The sequence below is a fragment of the Cnephaeus nilssonii genome (assembly GCF_951640355.1).
Source record: "Cnephaeus nilssonii genome assembly, chromosome: 10".
Classification (NCBI taxonomy): Eukaryota; Metazoa; Chordata; class Mammalia; order Chiroptera; family Vespertilionidae; genus Cnephaeus; species Cnephaeus nilssonii.
The window spans coordinates 1,814,185-1,833,939 of NC_137081.1; the positions used below are offsets into that span (position 1 = coordinate 1,814,185).

General features: G+C 48.2%; 1 protein-coding gene across 5 annotated transcripts in view; it reads left to right on the forward strand.

The window, feature by feature from the left end:
• The window catches only part of GULP1 (GULP PTB domain containing engulfment adaptor 1), a 156,119-nt gene that overhangs the window by 61,532 nt on the left and 74,832 nt on the right, over positions 1-19,755 (forward strand). For 4 of the 5 annotated variants that reach the window (XM_079781939.1, XM_079781938.1, XM_079781936.1 and 1 more), the window contains one exon: positions 10,585-10,701. The exons of the other annotated variant lie outside the window; for it this stretch is intronic. The gene's annotated coding sequence lies outside the window, so the exon portion shown is untranslated. The remainder of the gene's footprint in view (positions 1-10,584; positions 10,702-19,755) is intronic. 5 annotated transcript variants of the gene reach the window in all.

Consider the following 19,755-nt stretch of genomic DNA (forward strand, 5'->3'; position numbering starts at 1 on the left):
GACAGTGTTTGCATAATGCAAGTTAATTGCACCCTGTAATTATGCTAATACTGCAATTAATTTATAATAGAGACAGGGATTAGTCAAACTCCCCGCCCCACCCCCCGCCTTGACTGGGGGAAATTGGAACACTGAATTGTGGCTCACTGAAAGTCGTCTTTACATATACTACATATTTCTGGGATATTCACATGAATAGGTTTAAACTCCACCGAACCGGAAAAATTAAACTAATGGCTTTTTCTATAATCCAAGTGAGTGGGTGCTTTTTAGCCACATTTTCATCAGGGCAGATTCCTGATCTCCTTCATGTGTTTGGCCTGTGTGGCGTGGCTGTCTCCACCGAGCCCGTATTGAATGGATGCTCTCTTTCCACAAAAACTGAAAGCTGTTCGCATTGTTTTAGAGCTTTCGATAGTAACATAAAGTCTTTCAAATGGTGCGTGCTGCTTTTCGCATAGTGTTTTATAGGTACTTTACTTAATCATCCGAATATGTTCTAATTTATTAAAATACTACAGTAAAGAACTGGGATTTGTAATTTTTGTCTTTTGAGATGAGGGAGGAAGGAAGAAGGAAGGAAGGAAGGAAGGAAGGAAAGGCGGAGGGAGGAAGATAGGAAGGGCAGAAGGAAGGTGTTTAAAACATGGAGGATATTGGGACAAAATTCTGTTTCTAAAGTACTTGGTACTAAAATCCTTATTTTCATGTTTTAGAGATAGTCCTAGTGTTAGAAGATAAACTAAGTAGGTGTTTAATTTAAAAAGTGAAAACTCCTTAAATCTGTAAAACATTGGACACATATAGCCGTTAATTAAGTTAAATTCTTTGACACCTTTGGCAGTGACTTAGCTGCCTCTGTGCTGGTTCTTCATGTGCGAGCTAGCCGCTTTCACATTTGGTGGGTAGAATCTATACTAATGAAAGGGTAATATGCTAATTAGACCTGGAGACCTTCTGGACGTCCTTCCAGACAAAGCCGTGGTGACAGGGCCAAGGCAGAGGTGGTTAGGAGTGATCAGGCCAGAAGGGGAGGGCAGTTGGGGGCAATCAGGCTGTCGGGGGGGGGGCAGTTGGGGGTGAGCAGGCTGGTGGGGGGGCAGTTGGGGGCGATCAGGCCGGGAAGGAGGGGCAGTTGGTGGTGAGAAGGCCAGCGGGGGGGGGGGGGGGGGGGCAGCTGGGGGCAAGCAGGCCGGCAGGCAGAGTGGTTAGGGGCAATCAGGCAGGCAGGCAGGTGAGCAGTTAGGAGCCAGTGGTCCTGGATTGTGAGGGGGATGTCCGACTGCCAGTTTAGGCCCTTGGGGTCCCAGGTTGGAGAGGGTGCAGGCCGGGCTGAGGGACACCCCCTCCCCCTGTATACGAATTTCGTGCACCGGGCCACTAGTATACTATAAATCTGACGAAGGGAAAACCAACCTTTTCCTAATCCAAGAGTGAGTGAGTGTGGTTATCTGGGAGAAGGGCGGTGAAGGCTGAGGGAATATGAAGTTCAAAGGTCCTGAGACATGATATTTACATCAAAATCTAAAAAAGCTCATAAAATACTCTAAAAATGAAAAAGCACACTACAAGGAAAGTGACAACTATAAAATAAGTATTGAATAAATCAAACACTTGCAGTTCAGGAAGTGTACATTTCAGAAAAAGAGACAAATTGTTGATAGTCCAATTGTCAAAAGTATAAAAAAAGATCATTGCTCTTAAGGCTGGTTAAAATTATCATTACCGTCTGCTATTGCTACAAGTCTTTTAGGTATCTCTTTCTAGGACACAACTTTAAAAGTGTCTATGAAATATTCAAAAGATCAAATACATTTTGACCTCGCTGTTTCACTTCGAGGAAGTCACAATGAAGGAATGATTTGAGATGATCACAAAAATTTATGTACAAAAATTTGTATTATACTTTTCTTTATAATATGAAAGTATAGAACTTTTAAGCCATCCAACAGACGAAGGAATAATTATTATGAATATCTAAGATCTATTTTTTATCTACCAGGTAGTGTGATTACTGCTATGTATGAATTATCTCATTTATATCTTTCTAAGTTCATATGATGTATAAGTAGTGCTTATTTGTTAATTTTCCTACCACTGTGTTCATTAATAGGTCAGATTTTCCTTGGTGGACCTCACCTTTCATCATATACTAGAGGCCCGATGCACGAAGATTCGTGCAAGAATAGGCCTTCCTTCCCCTGGTTGCTGGCACCGGCTTCCCTCCGTCACCTGGGACCCGGGCCTTCGCTCTGGCTGCCACCTTCCGCCTTCACTCTGGCCGGAGCCGCCTTCCTGTAGCTCTCTCCACCGTCCCCCCCCCCCCCCCCCCCCCACATAGCAGGCATCCCGCCCCACCCCATCTGCTCTGCGCCTGCGCGCACTCTGCCCAGAGGCCTGGAGCGGCCATGGCGACAATGCAAGCTTCCCAGCCCGGCTGCCAACATCTTTGTCACATCAATTTGCATATTCCCTCCTTATTGGCTGTGGGCACCGGCATATTTGTCGCGGAGTGACGGTCAATTTGCATATTCTGTCTTTATTAGATAGGATAGTAGCCGTGTGATTGGAGAATAGACCGTATCTGAGTCTCTAAGAATCCACTCTGATTGGTCTGTCAGTGATTGCATACCCCCAGTGATTGGTTACGAATGTGCATGTTACCTATTTGGTCCAAAGTAAACCCCAGAACTTTTGATTAGTAACTAGTTGGAGAAATGCTCTTTCTCCCCGGGCTCTCTCTCTTGTTTTGCTCAGGTTCCCTCGGTCTTTCTCCTTGCTTCACCATTCCTCCGAACATTGCTAAGATTGTCATCTCTTTTTCTGGTCACAGCTATTGTTTGGTTAACTCCCACGGCATCACAAACATTTCTCTACCCTGGTGTGAATTCACTCCGCCATACACTCTTCATTAAGGCAAGTAGCTTTTTAACCTGTGACCAGTTGTCCCTACTCTGGATTCATCTCGATGGCTTGGCTGTGTTTTCCACAAAATACACCATTTGGGAGGTCAGGATGCGTGAAGAGTTCATGTTCAAAAAGAACGGAGACTTTGCCTTCACCTGTTCGCCCTGAAAACATCATAACGTTTCACAGAAGCGACGTGCTTTCCACCGATTTTAGCGGAAAGAGTGAATGACTCGATCATTGTTCTCCTACTTCACCTAATTAGGAAAACGTCCTGCTGGTGACAGTTTCCAAACTGCTAAAAGCTTCATGTCAGACGGGGAGGAAAGAACTAGGTTGGATGTGTGGTTAAATCAGTAACTTGAAACCGGTATTAATTCTGAAATAGTTCATCAGGCCTCGCCCTCTGTCACTTCTTCCCTGTCCTGAGCGCTGCGGGGAGGGGCGCGGAGTGCAGAGGAGCGGGAACAGGCGCTGGGAGCTCTGGGTCAGCCTGACCTCTCCGAGCAAGCCAGCGGCCGGCGGGCTGGTCTGGCTCTCTTACCACAGCATTGCCCGCTCCCCCGCACACCCCGGCACCGTTCGGGGTGCACCGCTCACAAGTGCGGAAGCCTGAGCCTCGTTCTGTTTGCATCACCGTGTGACAGACACGCTCTCAGGAGCAGGGGCTGGTCTCTCCTCTGCCACGGTCTCTGCAGAACCACGTCTGCTGCGTGACCTGCCTGCTGCGTGACCTGCCTGCTGCGTGATCTTCCTCAAACACGTGTCTTATTGCACCGCTTCCCTGTTAGGTCGGACCCTTGTTACCATCAGGGAACTCTAATCTTCATAGCCTGGCACCAGGGCCTTCTCGGCCAGGCCTTCCTTACACCAAGATTTCTTACGAAACAGCCTTTCCTGAGCATCGGCGTTCCAGTCCCATCCACCGACCGCCTGCCTGTGGAAGGAGGCACGCTTCTTCCTCTCCCTGCGCCTCTGCTGACAGCGCTCCAGTCTGTTCACGGGACCATGTCCAAACTGAAGATCCAGCCGGGCTGGTGTGGCTCAGTGGTTGGGCATCGACTGTGAACCAGGAGGTCACGGTTCCATTCACGGTCAGAGCACAGGCCCGGGTTGTGGGCTCCATCCCCAGGAGGGGGCGTGCAGGAGGCAGCCGATCAGTGATTCTCTCTCATCATTGATATTTCTATCTCTCCCCCTCCTTTCCTCTCGGAATCAATAAAAATATATTTTAAAAAATAAACGAAAGGTCCACAGTTCCGCCTTCTCGGTGTTTCTTCCACACCTGACCTTGTCATTAACGAAGCTCTTAACACGCTGGCAGACGCAAGGGAGGATGTCGACTGCTCTCCTCTCCCTAATGACTGATATGATTGGGCATTCAGTCTGTGCTCAGTGGACGTCCCTTTAATGACTGATATGATTGGGCATTCAGTCGGTGCTCAGTGAATGTCCCTTTAATGACTGATGTGACTGGGCATTCAGTCGGTGCTCAGCCAACGTCCCTTTAATGACTGATATGATTGGGCATTGAGTTGTTGCTCAGCGAAGGTCCCTTTAATGATTGGGCATTCAGTCGGTGCTCAGCGAAGGTCCCTTTAATGACTGATATGATGGGGCATTCAGTCGGTGCTCAGCGAACGTCCCTTTAATGACTGATATGATTGGCATTCAGTCGGTGCTCAGTGGATGTCCCTTTAATGACTGATAGGATGGGGCATTCAGTCGGTGCTCAGTGGACTTCCCTTTAATGACTGATATGATGGGGCATTCAGTCGGTGCTCAGTGGACTTCCCTTTAATGACTGATATGATGGGGCATTCAGTCGGTGCTCAGTGGACTTCTCTCTAATGACTGATATGATGGGGCATTCAGTCGGTGCTCAGTGGACTTCCCTTTAATAACTGATATGATGGGGCATTCAGTCGGTGCTCAGTGGACTTCCCTTTAATGACTGATATGATGGGGCATTCAGTCGGTGCTCAGCGGACGTCCCTTTAATGACTGATATGATGGGGCATTCAGTCGGTGCTCAGTGGACTTCCCTTTAATAACTGATATGATTGGCATTCAGTCGGTGCTCAGCGAACGTCCCTTTAATGACTGATATGATGGGGCATTCAGTCGGTGCTCAGTGGACGTCCCTTTAATGACTGATATGATGGGGCATTCAGTCGGTGCTCAGTGGACGTCCCTTTAATGACTGATATGATGGGGCATTCAGTCGGTGCTCAGCGAACGTCCCTTTAATAACTGATATGATTGGCATTCAGTCGGTGCTCAGTGGACGTCCCTTTAATGACTGATATGATGGGGCATTCAGTCGGTGCTCAGTGGACTTCCCTTTAATGACTGATATGATGGGGCATTCAGTCGGTGCTCAGTGGACTTCCCTTTAATAACTGATATGATTGGCATTCAGTCGGTGCTCAGTGGACGTCCCTTTAATGACTGATATGATGGGGCATTCAGTCGGTGCTCAGTGGACGTCCCTTTAATAACTGATATGATTGGCATTCAGTCGGTGCTCAGTGGACGTCCCTTTAATGACTGATATGATGGGGCATTCAGTCGGTGCTCAGTGGACTTCCCTTTAATGACTGATATGATGGGGCATTCAGTCGGTGCTCAGTGGACTTCCCTTTAATAACTGATATGATTGGCATTCAGTCGGTGCTCAGCGAACGTCCCTTTAATGACTGATATGATGGGGCATTCAGTCGGTGCTCAGTGGATGTCCCTTTAATGACTGATATGATGGGGCATTCAGTCGGTGCTCAGTGGACTTCCCTTTAATGACTGATATGATGGGGCATTCAGTCGGTGCTCAGTGGACGTCCCTTTAATGACTGATATGATGGGGCATTCAGTCGGTGCTCAGTGGACTTCCCTTTAATGACTGATATGATGGGGCATTCAGTCGGTGCTCAGTGGACTTCCCTTTAATAACTGATATGATTGGCATTCAGTCGGTGCTCAGCGAACGTCCCTTTAATGACTGATATGATGGGGCATTCAGTCGGTGCTCAGTGGACGTCCCTTTAATGACTGATATGATTGGGCATTCAGTCGGTGCTCAGCGAACGTCCCTTTAATGACTGATATGATGGGGCATTCAGTCGGTGCTCAGTGGACGTCCCTTTAATGACTGATATGATTGGGCATTCAGTCGGTGCTCAGCGAACGTCCCTTTAATGACTGATATGATTGGCATTCAGTTGGTGCTCAGTGGACGTCCCTTTAATGACTGATATGATGGGGCATTCAGTCGGTGCTCAGTGGACTTCCCTTTAATGACTGATATGATGGGGCATTCAGTCGGTGCTCAGTGGATGTCCCTCTTATGACTGATATGATGGGGCATTCAGTCGGTGCTCAGCCAACGTCCCTTTAGTGAACTCAGTTAAGCTCCAGCTGACCTTAGGGCCTGGGGGACGGTCCTGCCAGCACCTCAGTGAAGAGGCTCGCCTGCCCGGGCAGTGACTGCCCCCGGCCCCTACGATGTGTGCCCATTGCCTAAGCGTGGGGGTGGGGTGGGGGTAGGGGTTGGGGGGGGGGGAGTGGAGCAGACATCTCCCAGGAAGGTGCGCAGGCACGTGGCCTGCCAGGGGTGACGTGGCCCGACAGCTTGTTAGGGACCCGGGCTGGCTCCCATGGGCCGTTAGGATGGAACGGTGGAGAGGAAACAGAAATGGAGTTTCTTTTTTAGGAGAATTCCATTCATTCCGACTTCACTGCACACAAATGGCAGAGCAACAACAGGAATTAACGACGCCTGTGACGGTTTCTGGCTTGAGCAGTTAGAATGAGGATTGTACTGTTTCCTTAATTAAAGTCACAGGACAAAGAAGAAAAACAAATGAAAAATGACAGTTAGAGGCCAGGGACCTGATTTTGTATATTGAATTTAGATGCCTGCAGCAGGTGAGAAATGAATATTCAGGAAAACTTTTTTTTTTTTTTCAGCATTCTACAAATTAGATTGAAATATCGCTAAAGTCTTGGAGCCAGCTGAGAAAAGAAAAATCAGGAGTGAATGATTTTAGAAAGGTTTTAGGCGATGATAATGGTGGTCTCGGTTTTATTTGGCGTAGCAACACCTTTTAACGTGGCTTGTTTGCTTAGTTTGGCTTTGTTGGGGATGGAATGGTTAAAGATGGAAGTGTTGCATTAACCAATGGAAGCATTTGGTCACATTGCAACATCAGTAATGTTTTCTGAAAGCTAACACTGTTGGGAAAAATGAAAGGTTTGGTCGGCTTCCTTTGACTTCATAAACATTTTTAAATTTCCTGAGACTATGGAATAGATGGTGGCAAAAGAGTATAGAATTGAATGCATTTATGCTTCTAACATTGAAAGAATCATTTGAATTGGAAATCAAGATTTTTATCTTTTAAAATAAAAATATGTTCAAAAGAGCAGCTCATAAACACCTCTCATTTTTGGTGAAACTATTTAAAATGCCCCGTACGCCGAAACCGGTTTGGCTCAGTGGATAGAGCCTCGGCTTGAGGACTGAAAGGTCCCAGGTTCGATTCCGGTCAAGGGCATGTACCTTGGTTGCGGGCACATCCCCGGTAGGGGGTGTGCAGGAGGCAGCTGGTCGATGTTTCTAGCTCTCTATCCCTCTCCCTTCCTCTCTGTAAGAAATCAATAAAATGTATTTAAATAAATAAATAAATAAATAAATAAATAAATAAATAAAATGCCCCGTACATGAGCAGAGCTAATCGCGTCAGACATGGAATAATGCGGCCACTTCTGAGCATGTCGTCTCCCTGCAAAAAGGAAGACAGAAGTAGGCCCACATTTATTCTTGTCGGTGTTTCTCTGCTGTTCTTTATTCTGTCACATCTCATAACGTATTCCAAGTTGAAAAGTATTTCCCACAGTGAGCATGGATTTCAGTCAACGTGAGATAGAAATAAATCCGTGGGGATGTTAACTTGAATTAAGTTGAGTAGTTTAAGGAAAATATTTACTTTGCCCTAATATTTTGGAGGCTTTTTTTACTTAGCCCTAATATTTTGGAGGCTTTTTTTTTTTTTTTTAAACAGTCTGGTTAACAAAGTTACTTATGTTATCTTGGGTGATTTCTTATTTCAGAGACTAATAGTTGCACAAAATAAATAGGGAAATTACCATTTTGCCAACAACAACAACAACAATAAAAGAACTAATTCTGCATTTCCCTTTTTCTCCCTCTTCCCAAGACAAAAAAGACGACCTGGTGAGTCCCTGGGGGACTCATGGCCCAGTTTCCCGTTACCTTAGCCGTGTCTTGTTTGGAACGTCCTGTCCGGGGTGAACAGATCCACTTCCAGCGATGGAAGAATGTGATAAGACTCAGTCTTCACATCCTGAGGAAAGATCACACTAATTCTGTTACTCACTGACCGTACAACCCGTTGACGCTAAGAGAACACTATATGATTTAATAAATATTGGCATTGCTGGGTAGATAAACATATTTTCATTAAGATTGTGAAGACCGCCCTAGCCGATTTGGCTCAGGGAATAGAGCATAGGCCTGTGGACTGAAGGGTCCTGGGTTCGATTCCGGTCAAGGGCACATGCCCAGTGGGGGGCTGGGAGGAGGCAGTCGATCAATGATTCTCCTCATTGATGTTTCTATCTCTCCCTCTCCCTTCCTCTCTGAAATCAATAAATATATTAAAATAAATAAAATTATAAATACCTATAAATGGTCTTAAAATACACCCTGCTCCTATTTCAATTCAAATTTTAAAATTGCTGCCTTCTATTTTAGATACTATTAATGGCCTGCCTATAACCCTCCTCCCTTAGACTCTCCTAACTCATCGTCTTTACGTGAATTATTCCTCAGAGTTTGTCTCTGGGGCCGCCGAAAGCAAGGTGCCTTCAGTTTTGTCTCTAAAGTTGTGTTAGAAAGTGAAAAAGAACAGAATCAACGGGTAGATAAATAGGCTCCTAAAGAAAACCGTGTCGAAGATGGGAAAAGGGAGCTTGCAGATGGCATAGATGCGAACAGCATGAAATAAAACCTTTGAGATCTGCCTTTAGTGTAATTTAAACGAGTAAGAGATACAGGTCCGTCTTCGCCAGTGGCCTCTGTCAAAGTTACGGGAGGAGGCAGAACAGAACGGATTTGTTTTCATATATTTGCCCCCCCCCACCCCCGGCCCCAATAAAAACACACGCTCGTGGCTCTTGCGGTGAGAGGAGATACTAAGCTGTGCCCTCCGCTGCTGCGACCCGAAGGCAGGGCCGAGGCGGGTTTGAAAACACCAGGTTCAGGGAGGCCTGGCTGGGCTGCTGCCTCTGGAAGGAAAAGGCCTGCTTGTTGGCACAGAGACGTCAGCAGCTGCACCGACCTCAGGGCTGTCCTCCCTGCAGCTTCCCCGGGGTCGGCGTGGGTGTGGGAGGCAGTGGCCCTGAGCACGAGCAGGCCCGGACAGGAGGGCCCCATCGAAGCCCAGGTGCCAGCCATGGACCATGGCAGGTGGGCCTCGCCCCAGGTGACCTTCCTCCCTCGCATGTGGATGGTCATGTGGTTGGACCCCTGACCTTTCCCCTGGAGACAGCATCTGGGCCTCAGTTGTGTGTCAGCTCCAGGCCCAGGAAAGCAGCAGCACCAGCCCAGCTGCCCTCAGGCCCAGCTGCCCTGGATAATGACCCCACCCGGTGCCGGCCAATCAGTGGAGCCCACAGCCTGAGAGGACACAGCCTGAGAGGACACCCCTGGAGAGTGCTGACTGTCTATGGAGATCTTCCCCTGGGCCTGGGCCTCCCCTACCACCCCCGCCCTGAAACCCTCAGGACAGGACCCAGGGCTCCAGCCTTCCCTCCCCCCCCGCCCCCCCCCCCCAAGGCGAGTCACCGTTCCCTTCCTCACCCCCGAGCTCCCAGGACCCTCACTGGCCTCCATGACCTGTTTGCTACGCCCACTGAGCCCCACTGCTTGTAGGAATACACCCTCCTCCCCCGTGTTACCCGTAAGCGTCCTCTCCCATTGGAGTCCTGGCTCTGCTCTCCCAGCCAGAACCCGGCACCCAGCTGCTGCCCCAGGCCGGCCTCACCCCCCGGGTCCCCCTGGCGCCTGTCCCGCCGCCTCCAGCAGGAGGGCAGCTCCGATGGGCGGACGCTCCTGCAGTCCCTGTCCCTTCTCCCTCCGGGGCGGGGCGTGGGCTCCATCACGCTGCCCAGCTCACCCCCAAGGGAGGAGAGAGCTGGTGGCCGTTGCGGGGGAAGGGGTGCTGTCTGGGGTTGAAGCATCGAGGTTATCGCCTGGCCGTCTATCAGGGTCCTCAAACTGTTTAAACAGGGGGCCAGCTCACTGTCCCTCAGACCGCTGGAGGGCCGGACTATAGTTAAAAAACAACTATGAACACATTCCTATGCACACTGCACATATCTTATTTTGAAGTCAAAAAACAAAACGGCAGAAACACCCGCGTGTGGCCCGCGGGCCGCAGTGTGAGGACGCCTGGCCTAGCTCTTCGCCGCCTGGAGCCACGTGCTCCCCTCCCTTTCCTAAGACACGTCCTTTCCCTGCCTTCCCACGAGGCAACGTCCCTGACCTTCCACACGAGACGGCTAGAATTCTAGAACGTGTATTGCGACCTCTAAATTGAGACTCACACACGTGTAGTTATTGGTTAATTCTAAGTCCAGTTTTAATTTGATTTCCAGTTCTGTGATTCCGTCGGACACACCGAGGAGAGACGGGTGGAAGGAGGACGCGGCTGCCGCTGTGTGACCTGAACCGCCCCGGTCCGGCGCCTGTCCCGTCCCGGCCGACGCAGCCCGGTAAGAAGGAGACTTTGTTCCTGTACTTGACACCGTTTTGAAAAATAGATGAATTACAAAAATGTTTTTATTTGGTACCAAACATTTATAAAGAAATTGGTAAAATACGTAAAAGCAAAATCACACATGAGCCTGTTTTCTAAAAATAACTTCTATCACTTTTGTTCTCTGTCATTTGATTTTTTTTTGTTTTGTTGGTTTTTCCCTTTATACAAGGGGAGATAATATTCTATGTATTCTCTGTTGAATTTCTTTGTTTTTGTAATAATCTATTTTAATCTATTTCATCAGCCATTTTTGAAAATGTTTGCTGACCCATTGACTTAAATATATCTATATCTATCTATATATATACATCTATATCTATCTATCTATCTATCTATCTATCTATCTATCTATCTATCTATCATCTATCTATCTATATATTTAAAGAATTTTCCTAACAAAACTTAGTTTGTGTGGAAGAAAAAAATTGAAAGTTAAGGTTCTAAGTTTTTGTTGCAAGCAGTAGCATCCTCTTCTCACACGTGTTCAGCCACTGTCTCCCTTACGTAACGAAGCCTAGATAAAGGGCGCAGTAGATGTGCACGATCCTTCCCGTGTCTGAAATAGGCGCATCGTTGGTAACTGATGACGAGTGTTCGTCATCCAGCGGATGCTGGTGAAGACGTGCCGTACAGTGAGCCTCCGCACTCTGGCTGTTGGAATGAGGTGGGGACCGTGGGCAAGAAGGACAGGAAGGCAGAGAATCAGCTCCCCGTGTCTTCCAATTTTCAGTAAAACCCGGCAACGTAAAATCACATTCAGTTCCTTAGGGCAGGTGGGTGTGCTGCGTGCCGGGGGGAAGGGAAGGGAAGGGCGATGCCGATGACACTCTGGGGGGTGGGGGGGAGGGAGGATGCACTGAGAACACGTTGCAGGACGGCACCCGTGTACGTCGTGCAGAAGTGCAAGGCCGAGGAAATGGGACCGAAGAGAAAGTTTCCGTTTTGAGACTGTAAATCTCACAGTTCGGGCTCATGTGTCAGCTTTTAGGAAGAGGAAGAGGTACTTACTCATGGGCATCGCAGGCTCCTGGGCAGAAGGTGTGAGATGATGCGGTCGTTCAGGACAGCCAGGGGGATGAACGGATGACACAGGGGGTGAGTGTCCGGAAAGGAGCAGAGAGGAAGCAGAAATGTAATTCCTCCTGCTCCCTCCGCGGGAAGGGGTCAGACCAATGGCACTCTCGTCTGGAGAGAGTCCCTAGGGAAGGTCCTCAGCGGAGAGCACATTCACATCCTGTTCGGGGCTGCCTCAGGCCTCCGCCGCGTTTACATGCAGAAGAAAACGACCTTTAAGCCATCGCAGGAACTCAAGAAACCATTTGCTTCCCCCTGACCGTAGGTCCTCCGTTTAAAGTTTACATTCAGTGCATCTCCCTAAGTAAATGGTACTTCTGTGCTAATAATTAATACTATTCAAGGTCATCTTTACCTGTATAATAACAACACTGGTTTTCATTTAGTGAAGAGATTTAAAGGGAAATAAAAGTTGTGTATACTTATGCAATACTAGAGGCCCGGTGCATGAAATTTGTGCACAGGTAGGGTCCGTAGGCCTGGCTGGAGATCAGGGCTGATCAGGGCCTTCTGGCTGCTGGCCGGGGCCTTCCTTTGTTCTGCGCCGCCCCCTGGTGGTCAGTGCACATCATAGCGAGTGATCAAACTCCCAGTCTCCCAGTTGAACTCCTGAGGGGACACTTTGCATATTAGCCTTTTATATATATAGATATGGTTGTAATGAATGGTTCCTGTGCAAATCCATTGCTCTTTGAATGAAATAGTGAAACCTGGCCAAGTGATGGTCATCAGCTATGTTAGTCTCTATGTTGTGAAGTGGTGAACTGCATTGTGGGTCTTGTAGTGCAAACTAATTGTGTATGCTCTGAGGTGTCACTTACTATACCAAAGCCTTCCCTGATTTTGAAGTAATACCTTTATAAAATGGCTTGATGTGCTTTTAGAGCATGATGCACGGAGAACATTTTCAAAAGGACATTTTTTATACATAAAGACAACTGAGTGAGGGCAAAAGAATAGGGTTTACATTAGTGAATCCATACGGAAATGGGAGTGGCCGTCTCAGAGAAGGACATGGGCAAGCATGAGTCGTAAATTGCATGCCTGGTTCGTCAGTACGTGGTCTGACTGTCTAAGCTGCAAACGTTTTGACCAGGTGAGCATCTATGAAACAACACCCACGCATACAGGCAATCCGTATCACGTAGTAATCACACCCACGTTCCAAGAGTTTCTATCAATTACCATTTTTAAAAAATATTTTTTTATTGATTTCAGAGAGGAAAGGAGAGGAAGAGAAAGAAATAGAAACATCAATGATGAGAATCATGGATTGGCTGCCTCCTGCACGCCCCACACTGGGGGTGGAGCCTGCAACCTGGGCATGTGCCCTGACCGGGAATTGAACCCTGACCTCCTGGTTCATAAGTCGACACTCAACCCCTGAGCCACACCAGCCAGACACATAGTGTTTTTAAAATATGTAACTGATTTGAAGAATTTGGCACATTTATTTATTTATTTTTAGATTGGGTATCTTTTGACTTAGGAGGAAAGAGAGTTGTGAACTAATGAAGAGATATACCACCTGAGCCAGGTATTTCATAAAATATCTTGAAATATACATGGGGATATGGATTGTACATTCTTGTATGGTTAATGAGGTATTTAATAAGTCAGAAAAATGACTACTTTTGGACTTAATGTAGAAAATAAATTAGATATATTAAATAAATTACAAAGCATTTTTCACTTGATTTTGAAAACTGCCTCAGTGTCTGAGCAACTTAATAAATCACAGATCTGGATCCCTTTATGTAAGCTGTCATAATGCCAAGCTGCTATGAAAGGTGATTAGACCTAACATTCCCGTGCGGATTTCAGTGATTTCTAGAAGCCTCGAGGGGTATTTAGATTTCTGGAATGCAAAGTCAGAGCTTCAACATTAAATCTACTTTACATATTTTCATGCTCTTCTGTCCTTTTCTACCCAGTTTCAGAATGTTAAACCATTATTCCATGAATATATACTGGATGATATGGTGGTGCAATTAAAACACTTAAATTATTTTTAGGTAATTTTTATTTTTTATTTTGGAGTTACCAAGAGATAGCACGGACAATTAGTGCCTCATAATAACTTTCCCAGCAGGCCAGGCGCTGGCGGTCCCTGCGGTGCGAGCATCATTTGACGCATATGTGTCAGTCAGGGTTGGTTTTTTTCCTCCACATTTTGATAATTGCTTAAAATAGAATGGCTTGCTTTGCCTCGTTACTAAAATTATTTGCTAATCCTGACCTAGGAGGAAATAGAAAAATGAGGGTGTTTAAGGATAGTTCCAAATCCAAACACATGACTTGTTAATAGCTACGAAGTAAGCAGACCCTCTTTCTTCCTTTTTGTTTTTTAACATTTTTATGTATGTATTTATTTTTTTAATCCTCACCCGAGGACATGTTTCCATTGACTTTTAGAGAGAGTAGAAGAGAGAGGGTAAGACCGAGAGAAACATCAATGTGAGAGAGACGCATCGATTGGTCGCCTCCTGCACACACCCTGACCAGGGACCAGGCCTGGGAGGAGCCCGCAACCGAGGTACATGCCCTTGACCAGAATCGAACCTGGGACCCTTCAGTCCGCAGGCCGACGCTCTATCCACTGAGCCAAACCGGCTAGGGCCAGTCCCTCTTAAAAATAGTGTTGAATATACTCGATGAATGTCTACACTGGAAATAAGTTTCTTGGTTCATAACTCTTGTAAAAATATATAGAAAACAATAATTATACTAGAAAAGGAGCATAAGCTTACATTTTACTCATCTGAGTGGGGATTTTGACTTTTATCCAAGCGAGTTTACATACCCTCTATCATTTAGTCAGAGCATCCCAAGAAGAGTTTAAATGACATGTCCTGGGCAAAATTCACCTTTAGTCCTATAGACGTGGAATTTTACTAGGTCTGTCAGCTTGGAGTTTACGGGCCTTTTACAAAACCCGATCTCGCGTGGAGTTTTCTAAACCCCTGAGTGAGTATTACCAAATGCCATGGTACCCCACGCGGCATTAATAACATTAATAATATTAATGGCACCCGACTGGCGTGGCTCCGTGGTTGAGCATCAGTCTATGAACCAGAAGGTCACAGTTCGATTCCCAGTCAGGGCACAGGCCCGGGTTGCGGGCTTGATCCCCAGTAGGGGGCGTACAGGAGGCAGCCGATTCATGATTCTCTCTGATCATTGATGTTTCTCTCTCCCTCTCCCTCTGCCTTCCTCTCTGAAATCAATACAAATATATTTAATAATAATAATAATGATAATAATGGCAAAGCTACGTGTTGTATGGTTTGTGACGGGCACTGTTCAGAGCCGTCTGTGCAGATGAACACCTGCACTCCTCCCGGGGAAAGTGGTTTCCGGAGGAGAAAGTGCAGCACGGAGCGGGCAGTGACCTTGCCCGAGGTCGCCGGCAGGGCTGGGGGTAGAGCCCAGGTGGGGTCCTCCCCTGCGGCCACGTGCGCCTTTTCCGTCTCACCGCACAGAAGCTAGTGACTCGGTCCGGGCACACCCGGAGACGTGGCTCTGCCCATTGACGGAACTAGGTGAGATGCTGATCTGTTCACAGCAGATGGCCACGTGGCGCTGGCCGTCGCTCCTGTCTGACAGTCCGTGCAGAAGAGGCCCGTGCCCTGCAGGCGGGTCTGGCACACGGGGAAGGTCTTGCGCCCACGGGTGGAACATGGCTGCTCCGCGGCATGGAAGTATTTAATCCAAAAGTCAAAAGCCTCCTCAGCATCCCCGCGTCCTCCTCCCCTGATCTCCGGGGACATGTGCCGTCCAGCTGCAGGCGGGACGGCCTGGGCGTCACCTTCTCCCCGCTCTCCTCCCCCTCCTCCTCCGCCTCAGGCCCTCAGGTCCCTCCCTCCCTCGTCTCCCAACAGTCAGCCTTCAGCCTTCAGTTGGGCAGTTTTCGGTGCGTGTTTCCTAGTTCGGATCAGAATCTTTCTGGGTCCACAGCCGTTTCATGGATTGCGTTGCTGAGCTGCTCCTGCTGTTTGATGGGATCCACCAGTTGTGTTAAATGTTGGTGACACCAAAGACGGGCGAGTTGACCGCGAGGCACTGACGATGAGTGCAGCCAGTAGGTCTGCAGCTGCGCGTTAGGGTATTTTCCTCGGGTTTGGGGTTTGCCGGGCAGCGCCAGCCCGGGGGTTCTGACGTGCATGATGGGCTGGCGGCCGGCAGGAGACGGGGCGTCAGTCAGTGCGAGGTGCTGAGGGCCTAACGGACGAGCCCCCGCAGGGCTCCGAGCGGCACCAGAGCGTCCTCCTCGGGCTTTTGTTCTCTCAGAACAACATCCATTCCCCTCCGACCACCGCACCCCGAACACCTGTCCGTAAAGCTGCCGGGCTGCGTGGAAGCATTTCGTACTCACAGGTCCTAATGACAGCATCTTCACTCAGCCGCATGGTGGCCAATGGTGCCCAGGTTCCAGCTGCTGTCAAGTCCGCCTTCGCGTTCCCCTAGATCCATGGTCGGCAAACTGCGGCTCGCGAGCCACCTGCGGCTCTTTGGCCCCTTGAGTGTGGATCTTCCACAAAATACCACGGCCTGGGTGAGTCTATGTTGAAGAAGTGGCGTTAGAAGAAGTTTAAGTTTAAAAAATGTGGCTCTCCAAAGAAATTTCAATCGTTGTACTGTTGATATTCGGCTCTGTGGACTAATGAGTTTGCCGACCACTGGCCTAGAATGATGATCAGCCGACTTGCCATCTCGCAGGAGAGGACTTAGTTGTCCAATTTTATAAGAAAATGCTGGAGATTTGGCAAAACCCCATGGAATGTCCTTCATTGCTGCTCATCTGTAGTAAATGTTTTATAGCAGCTCCTTGTTTTCACCGGCGATTAACCCACTCCTGCATTAAATGCAAAAGCATGTGCTCTGGCCCTTCCCTGTGGAGTCTCTGGGTGGGTTTCTCCCCATCTCCCAGGTTGCATGAGGCAGGAGCTGCCTGATCAGGAGGGTGGACTTCACAGTTGTTCTAAAACTGCCGAGCCAAGTCCGTGTCCAGCCCCCAGGTCCGCCCGGCATCTCGCTGCTGCTGAGTCATAACTCTGTGGTCACCTCCTCAGCCCTGACCTTCATTTACTTATTTGCTTATTTATTTATTTATTTATTTATTTGTTAATCCTCATCCGAGGATATTTTTCCATTGATTTTTAGAGAGAGTGGAAAGTAGAGGGGAAGACAGAGAGAAACATGGATGTGAGAGAGACTCATGGATTGGTTGCCTCCTGCACGTGCCCTGACCAGGGCCTGGGCCAGGGAGGAGCCTGCAATCAAGGTATGTGTCCTTGACCGTAATCGAACCCGGGACCCTTTGATCTGCAGGCTTGGCCAGGGCCTCAGCCCCTGACTTTCAGAAGCTAAATCGGCCCATTGAACCTTTTAAAGAGAATGCCGTCCTTTGCTCCATCCTCAGAGCCGGCCTGGTGTTTCTCTCCCATCACATGCGCCTGAGCCACAGGAACAGCCTTTCAATCCTTCCTCTGGTTTCCACTTCAAAAATGCACAGACATTAATATGCAAATGTGCATGCAGATGCCACGTCTCCCAGCGGGAGGGTGTGCTATAGTTAAGGACAGTTTGCCTTTCATGTTTAGGAGAACTGGGATATGTTTTTATGTTTTTTATTTAAAATTTCTTTGTCGTGAAATCATGCCTTTTTATTTTATTTAAAAAATATATACTTTTTATTGTTGCCCTGGCCGGTTAGGCTCAGGGGATAGAGCGTTGGTTGGCCTGCCGCCTGAAGGGTCCCAGGTTTGATCCTGGTCAAGGGCACATGCCTGGATTGCGGGCTGGATCCCCAGTAGGGGGCATGCAGGAGGCAGCCCATCAATGATTCCCTCTCCACATTGATATTTCTATCTCTTCCTCTCCCTTCCTCTCCGAAGCCAATAAAAATGAAAAAAAAATAAAAAAAAAATATATATACTTTTTATTGTTGATAGTATTACAGATGTCTCCCCTTCCCCCCCTCCTCTCCCCTCCTCCTCCCAGCCCCTACCCACCCCCCAGGCCTTCACCCCCCCATGGCCCGTGTCCCCGGCCTGTGCCTAAGTAAGTAAGTTCTTTGGTTTCTCTCTCCTCGTGCCCCTGACCCACATCGAGGCATGTCGGCCTGTTCCATGGCCCCCCCCCCCCCCTTCGGGTCTTATTTTGTTGGCCACTCCACCATGTGTGTATTCTAAAGAAATTGCACCTGCTCCCCACCGCAAAGCCTAAGGGGACCGGCAGGTTTCGTTAAGGTCTGTCTTACTCAGCTTTTTCCTCCTCCTCCTCCTCTTCTCCACGCTCCCTCCTCCTTCACCCACTGCCTGTTCCTCGGACAGCAGGTGTGTGCGCCGTCAGCCCTGGCACACAGTGTTCCCTCTGCCCGGAGCTGCCCTCCCCTGCGGAGCGGCAGGTGAAACGTCCCTCCCCGGGCGGGGCCCAGGCAGCCGCTCTCCTTTGGTGCCGCCCGCGCACCTGCCTGTCCTTCCTGTCACCCCCGCACCGCGGAGGCTGCTGGAATCCCGTCTCTCCTGAAGTCAGGACGCTGCAGGGAGCCTGGGCTAACTCACTCCTCATCTCAGCCGCAGCAGGAATGCTCAGTCCTACCCTTTACATAAGGGGCTCAGACTGGAAGGTGCCTTTGTTACTGCCTTAGAGACGGGCTGTTTCTTGAGAGAAGTAAATTTATCCCTTCTATGTATCCTTTGGATTTTCACATTCTTTGACATTATCTCCAAATAACGGAGGTGTGTAATGTAAAGAATCTGTATCTTCACCGCAGGCACTCATAATGACTGAAGGTTAAAACTCATAACTCGGGGGACAGGAAGTGGTATTCTGCAGTGGGTTTTTGTGTTTGTTGAGACAAGTTCCGATTTCAGTTTGCTTACTGAACACTAAGTTTAATGCATTAATAGTGTTTTTTTAGGAACACGTTCCGAATTGTTGACTGCCTTTTATATGCTTCTGGTTGAGGACCTGTTACTGAGATAGGTCTCGTTTCCTGAAATCTCCATCCTTTTCTTTGGAAAGAAGCTGCATGAATATATTTTAATTGAAGTACCGACTACAGCCCTATACCCGCTCTAGACAGATAATGTTTTACTTATTAGTCCGATTCTAGCCAGTAGGCACTTATTCTAAATCATAGCACTTCAGCAGTCTTCACTGGAGAAAGGGACTTGTGATTTGTTTAAAGAGCTTAATTTAGCAAGACCCGAGTGCGGGATTTGCAGGATCAGATGCTTGCGCCCCCCACCTCCCCCCAGAGTTCAAAAGAACGCAGAGCAGAGCGTTCAAGAGGGAGCTGGATCCGCGAGCCTGGCGTTCCCTGGGAACTCACCGCTATTGGTCATTACCCAGAGGCCCTGCACTCTCAGGGCTCAGCATGCCGTCCTGTCCTGAAGGAATATTTGTGACGGGAGATGATCTCACTGGCCGGTTTTTGAACCTGTGTCCATTTTAAAATCACACCCAATGACAAGAGTAGTTCTGGTCTCTTCCAAGAACAGACTGTATAATTAGAATAATTGATCACTTCTTCCCGGAAGTAATGTGCGTGAGTGTTTTAGATTAGAAAACAGGTACTCGCCTGCAGGGGAAATACCGTGATCAGAAATGCCCTCGGGTGTGTGTGTAAAGCCACGGGCCAGCGTGGCTCGGGTTCAGAGGCTTGGAGAAAGCGCAGACACGGAAATTAAAACACAAGACAAGAAATGTAAATTTGGAAATCCAGGGAAAGCTTAGCTGTAGTAGCTAGGTTTTTACTTACTAGAATACACAATTGCCTTTTGGGAATGCAAACAGACATATCAAAGGTGATGTTTAGAAAACAGTAAGGACTATCAGGTTGGGGGAGTTTGCTTTAGGCCACTGGGTCAGCAGTAGGTAATAAGATGTAGATACTCATCCCTGGAATATCAGAGGGGCCCAGGTC